At 42.4% G+C, this 21378-nt stretch overlaps 1 pseudogene; it reads left to right on the top strand.

Annotated features, from left to right (window-relative positions):
- The first annotated feature begins 2350 nt into the window (after positions 1–2350).
- Positions 2351–5229, top strand: LOC134624346 (RLA class II histocompatibility antigen, DP alpha-1 chain-like; annotated as a pseudogene).
- The last annotated feature ends 16149 nt before the right edge of the window (positions 5230–21378 follow it).

A 21378-nucleotide genomic window follows, 5' to 3' on the forward strand; every position in this document is an offset into this window, starting at 1 on the left:
AAAACTGCTCAGGCCCAACCAGGTGAGCTGCTTCCAGGATGGACCTGGTCTGTGCTGGGAAACTGGGTCTCTGACTGCTTTCTTTGGCTGTAAGCCTGGAGGGGGCGGAGCTCTGTGGGTGTTTTTCTGTGTGTGAGGCTTTCCAGTGTTATCAAAGACACACACACACACACACACACACACACACACACACAGACACACACACACACACACACACACACACACACACACACACACACACACACACACACACACAGACACACACACACACACACACACACACACACACACGGGTTTAAAGATGAAACCACACTCTGAGAATCACACTGTCAGCTGTTTGTTGTATATTCACTTCCTGGTTCTCAATAAACCACTTTCCACAGTCATGTGATCTCTGTCTTGTTTCATATGTGGTAAATAGAGAGAGAGTAGTTTCACTCTTCAGTCTGTCTTTGTGTTAACTGACAGGCTTTTTAGCTTAGATCATGTGACTCTTCTTCCAATGAAAATGATCCCTCTGAGTGGCGGTTTGTCATTTAAATAAATGTGATTGGTTGAACTGGTGTTCTGTTTTTCCTGCAGTCTAAAAGACAGTCAGTGTCAGATCAGAATCACACAACATTTAGTCAGTTCCTAACTCACCAAATAAACACATGCACATTCAATGACAATGAGACACAGTTTAGGCTTCATTCAGCAGTGTTAGTAACAAGCTGCACATATAAAACTTCTACCACAGCAGAGAATTGATATGACACTGAAACCATGTTGTGAATAAAATCAGTGAACACGCAATACTTACAGCTGATTTTTGACTCAACTCATTATGAACTAAGTGATCAGCAGGTGCACATGTGCTGTCAAAATGAAAAACGCGCACCAGATAAGAAGTTGCAACACACGTTTGTGTACATAAGATTTTCTGAAAGAGGACAGACATTTATTTAGAACTCTTAGAGATGCCGAAGCAAGCTCCTGTAAATAATTATTTTGGTGTTCCTCCACCTCCGAAGAAATGTCAGAAGGAGACTGAACCGCAGAAGAAGCGTGTATTCTCGGAAAAGTGGCTGCAGGAGGTGAGCTGGCTTCAAACAAATGATGAAGGCTTAGGCGCTTGCTTCTTCGACCTGAACTTCACTGTTGCACAGTGATCAGCTAACGAAGTCCAGCAGGTAAATGTGAAACCTTATTACCTGATTCATGGAAATCAGAAAACCATCGTCCCCACATCACGAGCAACACGTGACTCTGGGACTCTTTGACTGCAACAAATATTGTGTGTGTTTGAACCTCCGCCTGGCCGCTTCTCTTCCGTGTTATAAATGAGCTCTTACTGATTATTAATATTGTTTCCCACAGGTTCAGGGAGGAGGTCTTAGGCTACGTTCACACAGCAGGTCTCAATTCCGATTTTTGATCAAATCTAATTTTTTTTGTCTGGTCGTTCACACTACAAATAAAATGCAAACGCGCTCTAGTTTGAAAGGTTCATGGCCCTCAAAGCAGCCCACATGCACAAAGAAGACGTCACGCGCACCGTTTATGGAAGTAAAAATGGCTACAGAGCTAGCAGGTGTTGTTGCAGCAGTCTATCAATTTCTGCACAGTCGTAACCGACAGAATTTTGATATATTAATTAGAGAAAGAACGATACTGAGAAAAAAGAGAGCCCGTGCTTTAACAATGGCCTTGTTTGGAGCAGTGGCTGCTACCTTGGTGCAGAGGTTTGTCTTCTCCGGCGCTGATAATTGGCATCTCTCTTGTGTCAGTGACGTAAAAGACAGATTGAATGCGACATGACCATTCACACAGCAGTCGCTTTCTAAAACATCAGATTTGTCTCGGATTCAGTACCACATACGGAAGTAACCCAGGTCGGATTTGAAAATATCGGATTTGTGCTGTTCACACTGTCATACCATGATCGGATACGGGTCGCACAGGGTCAAAAAAGCTTCTTAGATCCTGATGATAAGCTCACAGCAGAAGGATGAAGCCACCACAGATGTTCAAACCCCCCGGCAAAGAAAAAAGAAAAACCTCCTCCTGGTCTCAAGGTGTCACCAGATCACTTCTGCAGTTCTCCATTCATCCACCAGGTGTCCTCAGTGTACCAGCATTTCCAGACCACCTGTTACCTGTTTCTTAGCACACCTGTGATCTTCATTAGGTTCCGATAAAAACAAGTTTATACATGAAATATAAGCATTAATCTCAGTTCTGTCTGTGTGTGTTTTCGTGGGCCTGTTGCTGCTGTCTGCCTGGACACGGATGACATCATGTGGTCCCATCTCTGTGATTGGCTGCTGTGTGTGTTTGAGCTAACAGACATTCAGAGAGTGTGAGAATCCCTGAGCTGCTGCTGATGAAGATGGAGGTGTGGGTGCTGCTCCTCGTTCTCTCCTCGGTTCTCTGTGTCTCTGCTGATGGTGAGTCTTTCATTCACTCATGAACTCTTGTATGTTTACTCTTTCATGCACAAGTTATCAAGAAATGCGAGAGCGTCAAAGTGAAACCAAAGACTCTCTCTCACACACACCAAACCAGCTGACAGGAGGATGAGGTGTATGTTTACACTGTTTGAGTCTTGTACTGAGCTTTGGTGAATGGACCAGTTCTCATATGTTTCTGTTCTGCTCGCACTTAAACCTCTGTGCTGACCCACATTCATGGAGAAACTGGGCAGGAGGGACACTGGGTTATACTGTAGGTACAATAACACAGAGTCACAAGGACCTATATTTGGTGTATTAGCCCTTAACAGATCATATTACTAAAAAACAGATGTTTTCTCCTCAGCAACACTATGACCAGAGTTAACTTCTAGTCCGCTTTCAGTGGATCTTTTTTTTTTCTACATAGTTTTTAGTTTAATTTATAATACATTTTATCATGTTTTATTTCTATTTCCCCCATTTTACTGTAATTAATTTTTCTTGTTATTGAATATATGTTTGATATTTTTTGTTCTTTTACCTGGAGATCACTTTGGTCATCTATACTATTTTCATAAAGTGCTCTGTACAAAAAATTGGATTGGAACCAGCAGACTGAACATGAAACTTCCCAGACTGATTATCTATTACTTAAATGATGACAACTGTTTTTTAATCAATAGTTTTCATTAATTTTATGTTTGAATATGCAAGTGAAGCATTGTGTGCCAGCAGCATGAAAAGAATGAGCTGGTGTAACTGTAAATTCTTTTTCTGTGGCAAACAACCATACTGTGTAACCAATATTCAAACACGCATTTAAGAAATGAAATTTGATGAACGGTCAGTGAAGGAATTTAAGCTCCGATAGGTGATTGATCCATATGAACCTGACAGACACTGACTCCACCCTCTGTTTCTCTCCTCCTAACACCATGAAGCTCTAGATGGGGACAACTGGATTAATGGCTGTTCAGATACTGATGGAGGCAGCGTGCTGATACTGGATGATGAGGTGGTCTGGTACGCCGACTTCAAACAAACAGATGGGAGTCGATTCTCTGCCAGCCTTTGCAGATCCGATGAGCTTTCCAGGTTTCTATGAAACAGCTGTGGCTGATCAACAGGTCTGCAGAGCAAACCTGAAGGTGACTCGTCAGGCTATGAAGCACGTCCCCAAAGAACTCGGTAAACATGAATCACCAGTCCACATGTAAAGAGCAGAAACATTCAGAGAGTGTCGCTATTTTAATGAGATTCTGCTGAAAGCACAGGAGATGCTTTAGTTTAATGGTTTTATTTCAAGCATGCAGATGAATCAGGAAGAACGGGCAGTTGGCTCAGATCAGGGGAGAAAGTGTTTTAGATAAACTGCAGTCAGGCACTGAATTCATGCTCTGGATCACATCAGACCAGATTTCAAATAACAACACACTGTCATGGTCCGGGTCTGGTGACTCTGTGTTTATGTTTTTTTTTTAAAAAATTGAATCTTCTGTAATTTTGTGGTTTTTCGTGGCTTTTTTTTTGTTAGCCAACTGATTCACTTAAATAAGTTGCATGGTGTTGTGAGTAGCCTGTATATGTTTGTGCACAGATCCTCCTTCCAGCCTGATCATCTACACTGTACTAAATGTGGAGCTCGGAGTCCAAAACACTCTCATCTGTCATGTGACCGGTTTCTATCCTGCTCCCGTCAATGTCACCTGGACCAAAAACGAGCAGAAGGTCACAGAAGGAACGAACACCAGCGTTCCCTTCCCCAACAAGGATGGTTCCTTCAAACAGACGTCCAGACTGAACTTCATCCCAAAGCAGGGAGACGTCTACAGCTGCACCGTGGAACATGTGGCCCTGACTCAGCCAATGACCAAGTTCTATGGTGAGAATGTTCAACTCAAAATTAAATTCACATTGTACAATTTCACAAAAACAGCAATCTCAAGTTGCTTTATATTAAAGAATCAACAATATCAGAGAGAGAAATTTTATACTTTTTTTTTTTATCAAAAAGTAACCCAAAATAGTACGCCTAAATAAAAACACTGAAGCTGCAACTTCTCCAAGGTTCCTCACAGTGTTACTGGAGGCCAAGGTAATGCCATCCAGAGTAAGAATCTGGTTAGATACCATATTTCTAAGATTTGTAGGGCCGAGTACAATAACCTCAGTTGTATTTGAATTAAGAAGCAGAAAGTTAGAAGCCATCCAGGACTTTATCTCTTTTAGACAATACTGTTGTCTCATCTGCTTTCATAGATAAATATAACTGAGTATCATCTGCATAGTAATGAAATGATGCAGTGTTTTCAAACAGTATTGCCCGAAATAAAAAAATATAGTTCCCAGCACTGAACCTTGTGAGACTCCATGACTGTTTCCAGATGCGAAGGCTCACATTACTCTCTGTGTTTCTGTCTGCAGCTGTGGTGAACACTGATCTCATTCTTGGACCTGCCATGTTTTGTGGAGTGGGTCTGACTGTCGGTGTCCTCGGTGTGGCAGCAGGAATCTTCTTACTCATCAGAGCAAACGAGTGACTGATGTTTTAATAACTCTGAGCAGTTTGTAATTTGATTACATGTAAGTTTTGTTTTCTGGTGCAGCTAGACAGTCTGATGAACTGCTGCTCTTCATTGAGTTTACAGGTGTGTGTGTTATAAACTAAAAAATCTGTGAGAAGACCAACAGGTGATGTGGCAGCATGTCAGAATGATTTCAGACCATCCTCAGTGTGGCTGATTATTGATTACAGAGAGCGGTGATCAGAAGGTTTCTCATGCCAATAAAGATTCACTGGTGAAAAACTTGAAATATATATATTCCCTTCAGTTTGTTATCTAAATGTTTTTGTCTTTTTATATGGACTTTTTATGTGCTTGACAAAGAATGATCTCATGACTTTTTAATTGAATACACAGAATCTTTGTTCTGATTTCAAACTCTAAAGTAGAGCAGGGCTATATGACCAAAAATATTTATCACGATATCCATTTGAAAATTTGCGATAACGATATAACTGACGATACAATTGACACTAGAAAAAACACTTTCCAACTCCACGACTTTATTAGTGCAAAAAACCCCCAACGTATTTTCACTTAAACAAGCAGCTGTTTTTTATGTGCATTAAAGTTTTATAGAAATTTAACAGTGGAAATGCAAATTCCATGCTGACAGTTTAACAAAAAAAGGCATTTCCAGTGGAAATTGACCGACATATCCTCAGCATAACCATGTATAATATCCACAAAACTTAAAAAGAGGTTATACACACACAATACGGTAATATTATGTTGAAGCACAGTACGAATCACTCCGTAAGGCTCCTGCCTATGGTAGCCGTAATGCTCCGACAATCCATCAAGCGGTGCGGCTTCGTAGCTTAGCAAAGTTGTACTGAAACATTTGACAAATTTTTGAGTGCCATGTACCACATAAAATCGTTTCGAGATCAGTAAACACAACCAGAATTCACGCATAAGGCACACGGGATTATAAAGGGCACTGTCGATTTTCAGAAAAATCAAACGATTGATCTTAGGTGTGCTGTATTTTCCAAAAAAAAAACACGGTAATAACGACAGCCCGCTAGCATGCGCTACCAAAAATAGTGCTTTGTTGTGTATCTGACGGATGAAAGCCAAACCAGTGCCACACGACTGAAGTTGCAGCATTTTACAATCCAGTTCTGGTTCATCCGTTTCATTTAACGATCCACTTTCGCTCTTCTCATTCTGCATCGCCACCATGGCACTGTGCATGCGCTTTTTACCCATATTCTATTGCAATATTTCATTTTCCTATCGTTGCCCAACATTACACCGGTATTACTGTGAACTGTATCACTAGAGCCGGGGAGAACAGCGAACTCCCGGCATATCGTTTTCAACCCCACGGTCCTTCGCTACTTAGGTTAAACATGATATATAAGTCAGTTACATAACTTAAACATATTATTGTTTGACTTTTTTTCAGTGTTTTACTCGTTCCATCCTCCCGGGTCCTCGGGAGGATGGAACGATGGAACGAGAAAAATTGTCATTTACATCCAACTTTGGCCACGTTTGTTCATATTTTCTTAGCAGGTTTTCAGTCCAGAACACATCGACAAACCACTATCACACAGCTCAGGCCTACACAGGCTCAGTTTAAGGTCCGTTTGGTCTAGTTCAAACTTGTTCAGACCACGTGTGCCAGTCATCTACAGGGTCTCCCACTGGTTCCCAACTTGATTCAAAAAATTTGCTCAAAAGTTGACAATCTTCCCAGATAGCAAGAAGACATTGAATCCATGTTGAATTTTCATCCGATCCGTCGTTATGGTCAGGGTTGAGATGCCAATGTTCTAACAACATTGAAATACTGTGGTAAACCGACAGTCTTACTATAGGGACGTTGTAACAATGTCGATTTACCGTTGTTTTTTGTCATTGATATTTGATCTATTTGTAGTCGACCAGCTGACAACAACAACGTCGAGAAAACGTCTATTTATAGTTGACGATCATTCGGCGCAGGTCACCATCAAAAACCATCGATTTGTAGTTGAGCATTAAATTGCATTGCAACTGAGCGGGTATAAAGAACCGGAGATAGTAGATTTATTATTCATTTGTTATCAATGACTTGGTCTAGTTCACCAGCTTTAAAAATCGTGTCTACGTGCAATTTATGTATAGTTGACCGGGAAATTAAAGCAGCGATCACTTGGACTATTCCGCAGCACCCCTCTCAGTGGTACATCCCTCCAGGTATTCATTGTCTTGTACAGTAGAGCGGGACATTTGATTTACTCTCAGCGGAATTGACCGGAGAAGGCATCAGTTCATGTAGTGCACTGGCCTGCACCACGATTAGTATAAGGTAAGAATGAATCATTTTTTTTCTATTCGTTATTTCCATGTTTGCATTTGAATAACAGTAAAAAACTTGTTAATGTACATGTACATTAACGAGTTTTTTACTGTCATTTACGTTGCTCCCACAAAATGTGGAAGCCCGAAATTATGTCTACTTTCATCTTACAATCCGGCAACAAATAAATTGCACTGTGAACAAAGTCTATCAACAAAGAAAACATTTTCGTTTCATACTTTCTTCATTATATTCCCTTACAAAGCTAGCTTTAACACTTCGTGGGTTCCTTTGTTCTTGCCGTCGCCTCTGCGCTTGACCCAGACTTTCGCTCTGTAGTTGCTTTTTAGCATAGTACTACAAAAAATTGTAAATCTGTGATATATGGTTGATAAACGTAATGGTTACTGTATAAATGTGTTCAAGGACTTTGTTATTTTTAAGGATTGGAGAGCACCCGCTTCAATTCGCACTCAATTCAAACTTTACGTTGCACGCTCACCTAACTTTATGTTGCACGCTCACCTACCAATTGCGTTTGCACCTTTTGTCCACACGTTAACTGCGTTTTTGGTCACTGAAAATGGAGATTTCTAAAAACGCCTGCCAGGGTGGATATTTTCGAAAACTACTTTTTTGCATTTATGTGTGGACGAGAAAAACGGAGAAAACGCAGCGTCAAAGGTGTGCGCCTTTTTTGACGTCACACTGTGCGCCATGTTATTGTCTCGGTGCCATGAATTTCTACAATGGCAGACTTAGACAAAATACTGTTAATTTTATTATCTTCAGTGTTTAAATGCTTACATATACACATGCAGTTGCTGTCCCTTCACACATAGGACTCGGTTCATCTTCTATGAGCCGTCTTTGTATCTAGTTTTCCCTCTTTATTGACATTGTTCCCTAATTTTTCCTCTTATTTTCAGATCTGATTTGGTAACTACCATCCACCCATCAATAAGTAAGAAACTCATGTCCTTAAAAACATTCCTAGTGTTAAACAATTTGCTTATTTGGCTATTTCCAAATATAGCACTATTTGTAAAATATCTAAGTGAACACTGTGATACGTCTGACCTTCAGTCCGAAGCTGAAACTCAGACCAGTCATAAAAGAAAGCACAAGTAAAACTTTTTTTTTTTTATTCACAAACATATCTTTGATTGTTAAGTATTTATGATCTTGTCTTTTGTACATATCTGTGATGCTTGCATGCTGCGATATCACCACATAATATAGTCCAAAAAGTGGAAGTTTGTAAACTTTTTAAAAATGCAAAGCTGTGTACACTTGTGCACTTCAAAAATTCCTTGTATACTGTACCTTCTTGCACATCTCCGTTTCCTGTGTGAGTTGTTATAAATCAAACTGTAACTTTAGGAAAAAATATGCCAAAAGCACATTTGTAATTACTTATGATCGTTTTCAACTTATTTCTTTAGACCAAATCCCCTGTACACGTATAGTGACTCAGACGATGAGCAGCCCACAAAAAAACGGTTTCCCCAGGCCCCTCGAGTGAAAATACCAGGTGATAAAATACTGTCTAGTGTCTTTGTACATATCTGTGTGTGACACATGGAAAGTGTTTGGACAAGTCTGTATTCTTAAATACTTAAATTTTTTTTTAATCTTTTTCTAAACAGCCCTCACCACTCCGCAGTCTTCCCCCCAGCCCACTGACAGCAGGCATCATAATGCCCCTCCCAGCTTCCGGCACCTTTCACCACTCTGGCAGAACACACAAAATGACACAGCTTTGCGATCTCCCCAGCATGCAGAGTCTGATGTCGAGGCCTTCCCTATAGATGGTATGCTTTTAAAATTGTTTTAAAGCTGAATCACAATGTCATTGTACTCTTATCTTCAAAACACCAGTTTATACTCCTGAATGTCATCTTGTTGTGATTTGTTTTTCTGTAGATTCCAGAGACTCTGTGAGGCCACTATTACAAGGCAAGTTCGAACATCTTGGAATTTCAGATTTTACATGGTATAAATGGTAAATGGCCTATATTTGTACAGCGCTTTAACTAGTCCCTAAGGACCCCAAAGCGCTTTACACATTCAGTCATCCACACATTCACTCACACATTCACGCATTGGTGATGGCAAGCTACATATACAAATATCATATATATGTGACAGACAAAAACTAGCAAACACTTTTAGCAGTTAAAACAACTAATACTTGAATGCAGAATATTACACCATCACTTATGGATATATTAGTTTTTCGCTTCACAGATGCAACCTCACAAAAGATATTAACTATTCTGTCAGACCTGACGAGATCTGTTAATGAACTCCGTGAGGAGGTCAGAGCCATCCGCAATACCGGCTGCAATGAATCGGTAGAAGCTGGGGTACTCCCTTTGGATTTGCCCTTGCACAACATTGAGGAGCTAAACCATGCAGAGGCAGCTCTTCAATCACAAGAGGCAAATAAGGCAATGGTAAGTATATAAAGCTTATGTACACTTTGTAACTATAAAGTGTAATAGCTGTCAGATGTGATTTAAATGCATAACAACGGCATGTTGATTACACACTCAATCACTTGCATACACATTTAAGACATTAAACACGGTAATTCCATCTCTTAAAATGTGTCTATAGGTGAGACACTTTGCCTTGATTGGAGGGACCACACTGGAGGTGCGAGTCCGCCGTGTAATGGCTTATGCCATTACAAACGAGCTGGCCTCAGTACTAAACTGGGTGGGGAAAAAAACCAAGGACCAGACAAAGCAAAAAAGGGCATTTAAAGATACTGCGCTGTGCAGATGCATATTTGGTAAGTTTTACAGTTTATTGTAGTTTTATGAGCAAAAATTGAACAATAAAGGGATCGATTGATCTGCTGGGTGTTTTTCACATTTCCTATGTCCGGTTTTACTATATTACCTTGTCTTTCTTAATAACAAGACTTTCACGTCCGGTTAATCTGGAGATGGAGTCTTTGGTCTTTGGCTTGTTTAGTCCTCGGGTTGTAGTTTGTACAGCCCGACGACCCCATGTTTATTTTGTTTTAAAGGATACACGGCACACCATGCTAAGACTTATCACTTTTTCCGCTCATAGCTCTTTGGGAATCAAATGCGGCAGTTTGCAGATTTACGCCTGGTGACTTTCATGTTTATCAGCCTAGGAGTTTACATACTTTCTCCCTGCTGAAGGCAGTTAACAAGAGCTTATTCGTGTGCTCTAATTCACCTTTTTTTTTTTTTTTTTTTTGTGTGTGTGTGTGTGTGTGTGTATTTTTGTCCTAGATGGCCTGACGCAGTAGTTAGGGGCAAACTCTATGTCAGAGTTTGTCTTTGCACACGCAGTGCAGAAATGGCTCCGATACGCCCCAGATCGTATGGGTGGCGCAGGACGCACATCATCCGTCCCCATCCCAGAGTGAAAACTACAAACTTATGTGAAACATATAAATGTAAATAGGAAACTGTCTTTTAATAAAGTATTTAGCAAACGAAACATGTCTATTGACCTTTTTTTGTTTAGCTTTTTTCTCTGTTACATCACATGCAATGCGTTCTTATTTTAGGATATTAATATTGACGTTACATCGTGAGACATTTGATTTTTATAAAGGGTGTCCAATTTGAGGAATAAGTACAATTATGTGTTTAGGTGGTTTAAGTATTGATGGAAACATGCAGTAGTTTAGTATAGGTTAAAATACCTATAAAGAAAGGTAGATTTCCAGTCATGATTTAACTGTTGTTTTAATCAAAAGCAACTGTGCGAAAGAGGTGGAAAATCAACACCATAGCTCAACAGTGTTTCAGTATCAGAATCTGACATTGTTTCAATGTCAACAGTATTAGAAAATATAACATTGAATCAATGTCAGGTTTCAACATTGACTCAACATCAAAACCTGACGTTGTTTCAACGTTAAAAAAGGGTGCAAGAGTGACGTTAGGTCAACGTCACACTTCAATTTTTTGGGCAGACAAGCTTTTTTAGGTTTTAAATGGAAAGTTTTATTTCTAAGTCAGCTTCATTTGAAAACCCTAATGCAGAGGTTCCCAAAGTGTGGGGCCCGCCCCCTAGGGGGGGCGCAGAGCCATTGCAGGGGGGGGGGCGGTATGAAAAAAAAAAAAAAAGAGCGCTTCGACACTGTGGACAGGTTTTTGACGGGGCTCCCACACAAACGCAAAGCAGGAGATGAAGCATTGCCAAATATGTTTCCAAACCAACTTCCTTCCAAACCAAAGACTAGAAAATATTGTGAAGCATATCTTCCCTTTGGCTTCACCTGCACAAGTGCCAAGGTAGGTCTCCCCCTGCAAAATTAGTTTCCCTGCGTCGGGAGCACGCGCTGGGCTCTCCAAATCACGGACAAACAGTATCCAACATTCTTGACTTTTAGTTCACAAACACTTCTTGTAATAACTAACTACTCCTGACATTTTGGACATGTTAGCTCTTTATGGAGTAAAGTTACAGCGGGATACAAATAATATCAGGCTCATCCTGCCGTAATTTGTTCCCCCCGGTTCAAATCATGGACAAACAGTATCCCACAGCCGTTTATGTGTTTAAACCCATTTTGCACAGAGAGGCATTTTTTGAAAAATGTATTGATAGCAATGTTGAATATTATTACACAGGAAAAAACAACAACTACACGTAAAATAATTACACCGTGATGCCTCTGTATGGGCTCAAACACACAAATTCTTTTTACACATACAAATCTTTTTTACGCACACACAAATCTTTTTTACACATACAAATCTTTTTTACGCACACACAAATCTTTTGTACACATACAAATCCTGATTTACAAGTACAAAACTGATTTACAAGTACAAAATATTTATGACCACATTTTGAGCCCATACCTCTGCCTTTCTAAATGCAGGGACAGTAACTGTGTGTGTATATGTAAGCGTGTAAAACCTGAAGATAGTCAGATTAACAGTAACAGTATTTTGTCTCTATCTGCCATTCTGCAATTCATCTCATGTAAACAATAACGTGGGGCACAGTGTGACGTCAAAAAAGGCACATACCTTTGACGTTGTGTGACGAACTCTGTATTCCTCGTCCACACGTAAACGCAAAAAAGGAGTTTTAAATAATCTCCGTTTTGGGTGAATCGCAACGCCGTTTAAAAACGTCGTTTTGACGAAAGAAATATAGACATAGAAACAGCTGAGTTTTCAAAAATACCCGTGTAGGTGTGGACATAGCGTAAAAGAGTTAGTAGTTTATTTTATTACTACCTGTAATTTATTGCCATTTACTTGTATTTGCTTAATTGTTTACTAAATGTTTGAGGTGTGAAATAAACCGCAATGGAGTTTGTAAACAAAATATGGGTGTGTGTGTTTGGAGGATGTGTTTGTGCGGGGTGGTGGGGGGGCGCGAACATTTTTCTTGTAAAAAAGGAGGGCCTGGCAAAAAAAGTTTGGGAACCACTGCCCTAATGAAATCTACAATTACCAGTTATTGTTTTTACAGTGTGGGCAACCAGTGAAGCTGGTGAAGAACTGGGGTAATATGAGCTATGGATGGGTACAAGTTATGACGCGAGCTGCAGAGTTTTGAAGAAGTTGGAGTTTTTGAAGGGACCATTTAGGGAGACCAAATAAGAAGAAATTGCAGTAATCAATAATAATAAGACTAATAAGACTATGGACTAGGATGGCAGCAGCATGGGGAGTAAGGAAGGGGCGGAGTCGGTTAATATTAGGTAAGTGGAAGATCGCAAACTGGTTATGTAAGTAATGCGAGACCCAAACTCTTGACCTGAGGGGAGGGAATGTTGGGAGATCTTTCAATGTTAATGGAAAACTGTGGGATTTAGATAAGATAGAGGCTGTACCAACAAGTAAAACTTCTGTTTTATTACTGTTTAGTTTAAGAAAATTGGAGGAGAACCATGATCTAATCTCCATAAGACGGTTTGAGAGGGAGGTAGGTGGGAGGGATGAATTGGGTTTAGAAGAAATCTAGACCTGGGTGTCATCGGCATAACAGTGAAAATTGATATTATATTTTCGGAATATATGCCCATGAGGGAGCATGTATGAATGACTGAAGGTAGTGTAAAGCGCTTTGGGGTCCTTAGGGACTGAGTAAAGTGCTATACAAATGCAGGCCATTTACCAAATAACAGAAGCATTTTTCAGAGATGAAGGAACAATTCCAGTGTTAAGGGAGGAATCAATAATATTGGTTATGAGAGGTGCTAACGAGGGAAGAGCTTTAACTAACACAGTATGGAGAGGGTCAAGTTGACAGGTGGATGACTTCAGTTATGGAGGGGAGAATAAAGCTTGAAAATAACTGACAGGAAGAAAGTGGGGGAACCAGGAAGTCTACTTCAGAGTCAAGAGCTCCTAACGAGTTAAGTTGATGGTGAATGTCTGAGATTTTACAAGTGAAAAAAGAGATAAGAGAATTAACAAGAGAAACCTGAAGAAAGTTTTACCAAAACTCCACCAACACATCCATTTTAACACTTGTGGAGACCGGCTACTTGACCACTGCTACACCTCTTTCCGGGATGCATACAAAGCCCTCCCCCGCGCCCCATTCGGCCAATCAGATCACCGCTCCATCCTGCTCCTGCCAGGCAGAAGCTGAAACAGGAAGCTCCAACCCTGAGGGCAGTGCACTGTTGGTCGGACCAATCTGAGTCTACGCTGCGGGACTGTTTTGATCACGCGGCCTGGGAAATGTTTCACGTGGCTGCTAATGACATCGATGAGTACACAGACTCAGTCTGCTGATTTATCAGAAAATGCGTGGAAGATGTCATCCCATCCAGAACAGTTAAATCCTTCCCAAATCAAAAACCCTGGATTAACACAGATGTTCGCACGGCACTGGCGGCACCGAGCACGGAGCACCGCTTTTGCCTCCATGAACACATTGGACTACAAACATCCACATTACCAACTCCAGAAGACGATCAAAGCAGCCAAACGTGAGTACAGGGACAGGGTGGAGCAACAGTTTGACAACCCTCGGAGTATGTGGCAGGGACTAAACAAAATCACAGACTTTAAAGGGAAAACCAGCACACCGCAGACCACGGCCTCTCTGTGTGAGGATCTAAACGTATTCTACGCTAGATTCGACACAGCGAACACCATGAGACCGGACAGTGTGCGCACCGCGGATGACATCAGTGTGCACACTGTGTCTGAAGAGGATGTGCGGAAGTGCTTCAGGAAGGTGAACGCACGCAAAGCTACTTTCCGGACGGGATTCCCGGCCGCGTCCTCAAGTCATGGTTGCAAGCTGGCTGGATTGTTTACACACATCTTCAACCTTTCCCTCTCTCTGTCTGTAGTCCCAGCCTGCTTCAAAATGGCCACGATCGTCCCTGTACCCAAAACCTCCACCATCTCCTCATTGAACGACTGCCGACCTGTAGCCCTGACCCTCATCCTGAGCAAATGCTTCGAGAAGCTGATTAGGGACTTCATTTGCTCTGCACTACCCGACTCACTGGACTCTCTACAATTTGCATACCGCCACAACAGGTCCACTGATGATGCCATAGCCCTGACACTACATACTGCCCTGTCACACCTGGAGAAGAGAGACACGTATGTGAGAATGCTGTTTGTAGATTACAGCTCAGCATTCAATACCATCGTTCCCTCGAAGCTGGACAGGAAATTGCAGGATCTTGGACTGAGCAGCTCCCTCTGCAGCTGGATCCTTAACTTCCTGTCTGACAGATGCCAAGTGGTCAGACTGGGCAGCACCACCTCATCCCCCATCACACTGAACACTGGTGCTCCACAGGGGTGTGTACTGAGCCCTCTCCTGTACTCACTCTACACCTACGACTGCACGGCCACTAGCAACCCCAACATCATGGTGAAGTATGTGGACGACACTACTTACACACTCAATCCATCTGTACCACAATGCAAGTCATTCCAAAGGTGATGAGATGGATTACAGGGAGGAGGTCAGCGCCCTGACCCAATGGTGTCGAGACAACCATCTCACCCTCAACGTTGCGAAGACAAAGGAGTTGATAGTGGATTTCCAGAGGTGTAAAGAAGCACACACCCCCATCACCATCAACGGAGCTGCTGTGGAGAGAGTGAGCAGCTTCCGTTTCCTTGGTGTACATCTGGCGGAGGATGTCACATGATTAGGACACACAAACAAAGCAGCAGCACCTCTTCTTTCTCAGGAGACTGAAAAGATTCAGCATGAGCCCCCCGCATCCCCAGGACCTTCTACCACTGTTCCATTAAGAGCATCCTCCTCCAATTTCCTCAAACTTAACAGTAATAAAACTGAAGTTTTACTTGTTGGTACACCATCTATCTTAACCAAATCCCACAGTTTCTCCATTAACATTGAAAACTCTCCCACCCTTCCCTCCCCTCAGGTTAAGAGTCTGGGTGTCATACTTGATAATACTCTTTCATTCCAGTCTCACATTAATTACATAACCCGGTCTGCTTACTTCCATTTACGTAATATTAACCGACTCCGTCCCTTCCTTACCCCCCATGCTGCTGCCATCCTTGTCCATAGTCTTATTACATCCCGTATTGATTACTGTAATTCCCTCCTATTTGGTCTCCCTAAACGGTCCCTCCATAAACTCCAACTTCTTCAAAATTCTGCAGCTCGGGTCATAACCCGTACTCCGTTAAGTGCTCATATTACCCCAGTTCTTCAGCAGCTTCACTGGTTGCCCATAGAAGCCAGGATAAATTTTAAAATCTTACTTCTTACATACAAGTGTATCCATAAATCTGCTCCTTCATATTTGTGTGACCTGCTCCATATCACCACTGTTTCCCGCTCTCTCAGATCATCATCTGCTATTCAACTTACTGTTCCGTCCTCACACCTTATTACTATGGGGAACAGAGCTTTCAGTCGCTCTGCTCCCCGGCTCTGGAACTCCCTTCCTCCTGCACTAAGAAATATTGACTCCCTCTCCGTATTTAAGTCACAGCTCAAAACACATCTGTTTAAACTGGCTTATTCGCTTTAATGCTGATTTTATCTGTTGTCACGCTGTTTTGTCATTTTAACTTATTTTATGTATTTTATGACTACTGTTCCATTTATTAATTGTATTTTTGTAAGGTGACCTTGGGTTTCTGAAAGGCGCCCTCAAATAAAATGTATTATTATTATTATTATTATTATTATTATTATTATTATTATTATTATTATTATCCTCAATGGATGCATCACCACCTGGTATGTCAACAGCACCGCTAACAACCACAAAGCTCTCCAGAGAGCAGTGCGGTGTTCTGAACGGATAATTGGAGATGACCTTCCCTCCCTCCAGGACATCTACAGGAAGCGGTGCCTGAGGAAAGTGGGGAGGATCATCAAGGACTCCAGTCACCCCAGCCATAAACTGTTCAGACTACTTCCATCGGGAAGGAGGTTCTGCAGCATCCGGTCCCGTACCAGCAGACTGAGAGGCAGCTTTTTCCACCAGGCCATCAGACTGCTGAACACCTCACAGACACCTCACCTTCACTACTGGATCTTCAACATTATGCACTCCATACTATATATAAATGCCACTTGTTTTTGCACATGTCCAACTACCAACCTCTGTATATATTTTATTTTATTGTTTACTCTATTTAATTTGTAAAATATGTACACACACACACACACACACACACACACACACACACACACACACATATGTACACACACGTAGATATACATATTTAGTATACACATTCAGTAATATGCATACACTCTTATAGTGTACATATATTTATTCATATAACTCTCAGATTTAGCCATTCTTATATTTTGCTTGTTCTTATGTTATTGTATTTTTGCACACCTCTGTTGCTTGTGAAGCTCGCACACAAGAATTTCACTCACATGTACTGTACCAGTGTACCTGCACATGTGATGTGACAATAAAAGTGATTTGATTTCATTTGATATGTACAGTAAGTACGGTTTTCTTGGATAGACGTTTGAGTTTGCGTCCTTTAGCTTTAAGGTGACGCAGGTCCGGGGTAAACCATGGAGCTGAACGGGAAAATGAGACAATTCGATGTGTAAGGGAGCAAATATGTTAAGAATGTTATTGTCAGGGTCCTGGGTCTCTTGACCCAGCGTGTTTAGTTCTTCAAGGTTTTTGTATTCTACTTGTGAGTTATTTTATGGTTTCTAGTTTTGATCCCTTGCCCTTCATGTTTCTATGTCCCCTCAGTTCTGTGTAAGTCTGTGTCTTTGCATGTTTGAGTTGCTTGTTTTCTGTCACTCTGTATTATGAATTATGTTCTCATGGTTGGTCTTTTGTTACTCCCTCGAGTCTAGTTTCTTGTGTCCCAAGCTTAGCATTTCCCTCTGTGTATTTTGGTTTTTAGTCCTTTGCCTTTGGTTTATGTCTCTGTGTTGCTGTCTCCACTGTGCCAAGTTCGCGTCTGTGTCATACTTCCTGTTTTACTTTGTAGGTCCGTGTCTTATGTGAATGTGTCCTGCTTTGCTTCCTTGTCTCGTCAGCCTAATTTCCCCCAGCTGTGTTTCCCTCCTGTAGCTGATCCCCTGATTACTGGTGTGTGTATTTAAGCCCTGTGTGTTCTCCTGCCTGTTGCTGGTTCGTCTGTGTTACTCTGTGTCAGTCTGCGTTACTGTGGTCCACCGTGTCCTGTTCCTCGTCTGCGTTTCTCTGCCTCTCACCCCGTTCGTATGTTCTCAGGTTTGTCATTTAGCTTTCCCAGTTTAGGTCTTTAGTTTTGTCTTCCCTCTTGCCTGTTTTGCCACCTCACCTCTGTGTAAATAAAACTTCACTAGCATTTCATCCACTGCTTGCATCTTGGGTCCTCCTTCCTCCAACACCACACGGCTCGCCTCGGCAGCCGTGACAGTACGAACCAACCACAATGAACCCAGCAGCAGTCAACCAGCCCGAGGAGCTCCGGGAGGACATTATTTACTCGGTAGACATATTAATTAACGTTTGGTTGGAGCATGAGGAGAGGGAAGTTCACCTAGCCATAGCTAAGCGGCTACAGCGCTTGGTTTCCGGTCTTCCCTGGCTGTTCAGCTCACTTCACCCGCTCGCACAGAGTTTCATCCTGAACGAGCTCCGTTTTCAACCCCCGGCTGCTACCACCCACCCTGCAACTCATGCTTCACTGTCCGGTCCGACGGAGGATGTTCTGCCCGGTCCGTCGACCCAGCCTCCAACAGGGAAACGGCGCTCACGCTGCCGACGCTCGCCACAGTCGGACCTATTGATTTCAGAGCGACCGTCTGTGGTGAGTGGACAGGACAATGTTATTGGTCGGAACTGTGGGACTCTTTACTCAGGGGTCATGTTCTGTACGGCAAAGGACAATGACTGCTTATCGCCCGAAGCTCAGTTAGCCGCCCGGCCCGAAGCTCAGTAGTCACCTCCACCACATTCAGCCTCACTACCTCGGTTACAGTCACAGCCAGACTTGCTGCAATCTATGTTACAATCCATAGCCCGGTCTATAGCTCAGTTGGCAGAAGAGTCATTAGCCTTATCATCCGTTCAGTCTCCCATTCCTCCACTGTTGTCATCCCAACCATTATTTCAGCCACCCTCAGTTCAACCTCCTGCTCAGCAGAATCTAGTCCTGCATTCTGTCTCAGTTGCTCCACCTGTATCACAATGCAAATCATTTCAACCCAAAAGAAACTGTTTTTCGTCCAAACATTCCAAGCAGAGAGACAAACCTACTCAAAATGAAAACGTTCCTCAAGAGCTGGCCTGTTCTGAGACTGAGATGCACTCCAGGGCCTCCCCAGTGGCTGGGTTCCAGCCCCCAGATGACTCTGGACCCCTGGAGGTTAAGAAACCAGCTGAGGACTGCACCCGGCTGACGCTGCCTGAGCTGAGTCAATGCTCTGTGCAGCTGCAGCCTGCTATGTGTTTGCCAGAGGCCCGTGTGCCTGCTGGTCCTGGGCCCTGTTTCAGAAAGCCGGTTTAGTGCAAACTCTGAGTAAGTATACCCCGAGTTAACGAAAACTCTGGGTTTTCGGTTTCACAAAGCGAGTTTAGATTAATTCTGAGTGAGTTACTATGACGACACACTCCGTGAAGCTAACCTGCTCCCTAGCAGGTTTACTTCAACTAACCCTGACCTTCTCCGCCTCTTTGTCGGAAACCTGACTGTAGGAAGTGTCAGACATGGCGTGCCCCTTCCTTGAAGAGCCAGTAGATGTTGAAGCCCAAATTCTCCGCAGAGCTCTCCGCCGGGAGAGAGTGATTAGAGCGCGTTTGGACATTTTATCATTTCCTGATGATTTTCTGTGTGAACGTTACCGTTTTTCAGCACAATCTATAATTTATTTGAATAACATCCTCAGGCCTTATATTGCTCATGTGACACATCGCGGACATTCTCTCAGTTCTGTACATATTATTTGTATTGCACTTCGTTTTTTTGCAAACGGGAGCTTTCTGTATAATATTGGTGACGCTGAGCACGTTTCCAAGGCTACCGTCTGTCGGGCAGTCAGGAATGTTACAGTTGCACTGAAACGTCTCCTGTACTCGTTTGTGGTGTTCCCCGGTCATAGACCCACAAGATTTATCAAATAGGGATTCCACAAAATTGCAGGTATCAGGATGAACAAAACCTAATTCATGATGTGGTGATACTTCAACTACTACTTAGATTTTACATTTATTTTCAGGGTTCCCAGGCGTGATTGGCTGTATAGATGGCACTCACATTCCATTCTGCTGCTTGAAGTGTTCCATTTCCAAAAAGCATTTTTTTATTTTCTTGATCAAATAGGTCTTGTACAGCTGCTTTACAGGGAGCTATTGAAACACAGAAAATAGCATTGACATTCATAGTACATGCCTACTTAGTTTGGTTGTAAATCAGTGCTGAACATCTTACTGAGGAAAGGTTTGTTGGAGAAGTGGCTGGACCCTCTTCCTCTACATTTTTTATATTTCATTTTTACTTGCTGCCAGGAACGTTTGGGGCCTGTTGGGTTGCACCTGCGCTCACATCACATCACAAAATAAAATGTATAAAATAAAAAAATAAAATGAAATATAATAAAATAACGTGTTAAATGGGTGGAAATCCCTAGATCAATGTTTAAATTAACACTCACGCATTGACTCTGTTGGCTATGTATTGCCATGCATGCTCCCTTTCTTTTGCAGCTGAGGCTGTGTTACTTTTTTTCCACAAAATATGCATGTTATCGGCATATGCTGCCATCAGAATTTCGGCCTCAAGTGCTGTAAAATACATTGACCGCGCCTTCTTTCCCTCCGTCTCCATGGTGACTCGCTTAATCTGTGCTCCACTAATCAGGGCTTTATGCGCGCGCTTAACTTGGGGTTAAAGCAACTCCGCGTTGATTGAACTAATTGTTATCAGCCTTTCTGAAACCGAATATTCCGAGTTGGACAGTTCGGGGTTACTCAACCCTGAGTATCATTTTTAACTCTGAGTTTTCTAAACCGGCTTTCTGAAACAGGGCCCTGTTCTGTCCCTGCCAGAGGCCCGTGTGCCTGCTGGTTCTGTTTTGCGCCTGCCAGAGGCCCGTGTGCCTGCTGGTTCTGTTTTGCGCTGGAGTTACCATGCCTGACAGTAGGCTTAGTTGATCTAGCCAGGTGGGCCAGCACACTGTGGTCAACAGCCCGGTCAGTCTTGCGGGGAGGACGACGAGTTTTTGACCAGATGGAAAGTATTGAGTTAGTGTCACTGATGTTGAACTTCCACCGAAGCCCTCAGTGGATATACCTGCGGCGGGACTGGAAGGCAATGTCCGGGTAGAAGTAAAGAGCCACAGGTGGAGAGACAGCCAGGCAAAAACGGAGCCGCAAAAGATCCGTAGCAGAGTACTGGAGAAGAGCTGTTGCCGGGTGATGAATGATAGATTAAAAAAAACCCAGGTGAGCACGAGCCACACCAACATGCTCTGAATCCGCATCTTAATCAGGGCCGATCACTGAACACAAACGGAGGGATCGAAAAACCAGCTGACAGCTGCAGCGCAAGCAATAGAAGCCCGCAAATATTGCGAAAACAAGTTAAAACAGGGTTGCGCCTTAGCTACTTGATTCAAATTGTTGTCAGCAACTGAAAAA

Source organism: Pelmatolapia mariae, linkage group LG3_W (assembly GCF_036321145.2).
Source record: "Pelmatolapia mariae isolate MD_Pm_ZW linkage group LG3_W, Pm_UMD_F_2, whole genome shotgun sequence".
NCBI classification, from domain to species: domain Eukaryota; kingdom Metazoa; phylum Chordata; class Actinopteri; order Cichliformes; family Cichlidae; genus Pelmatolapia; species Pelmatolapia mariae.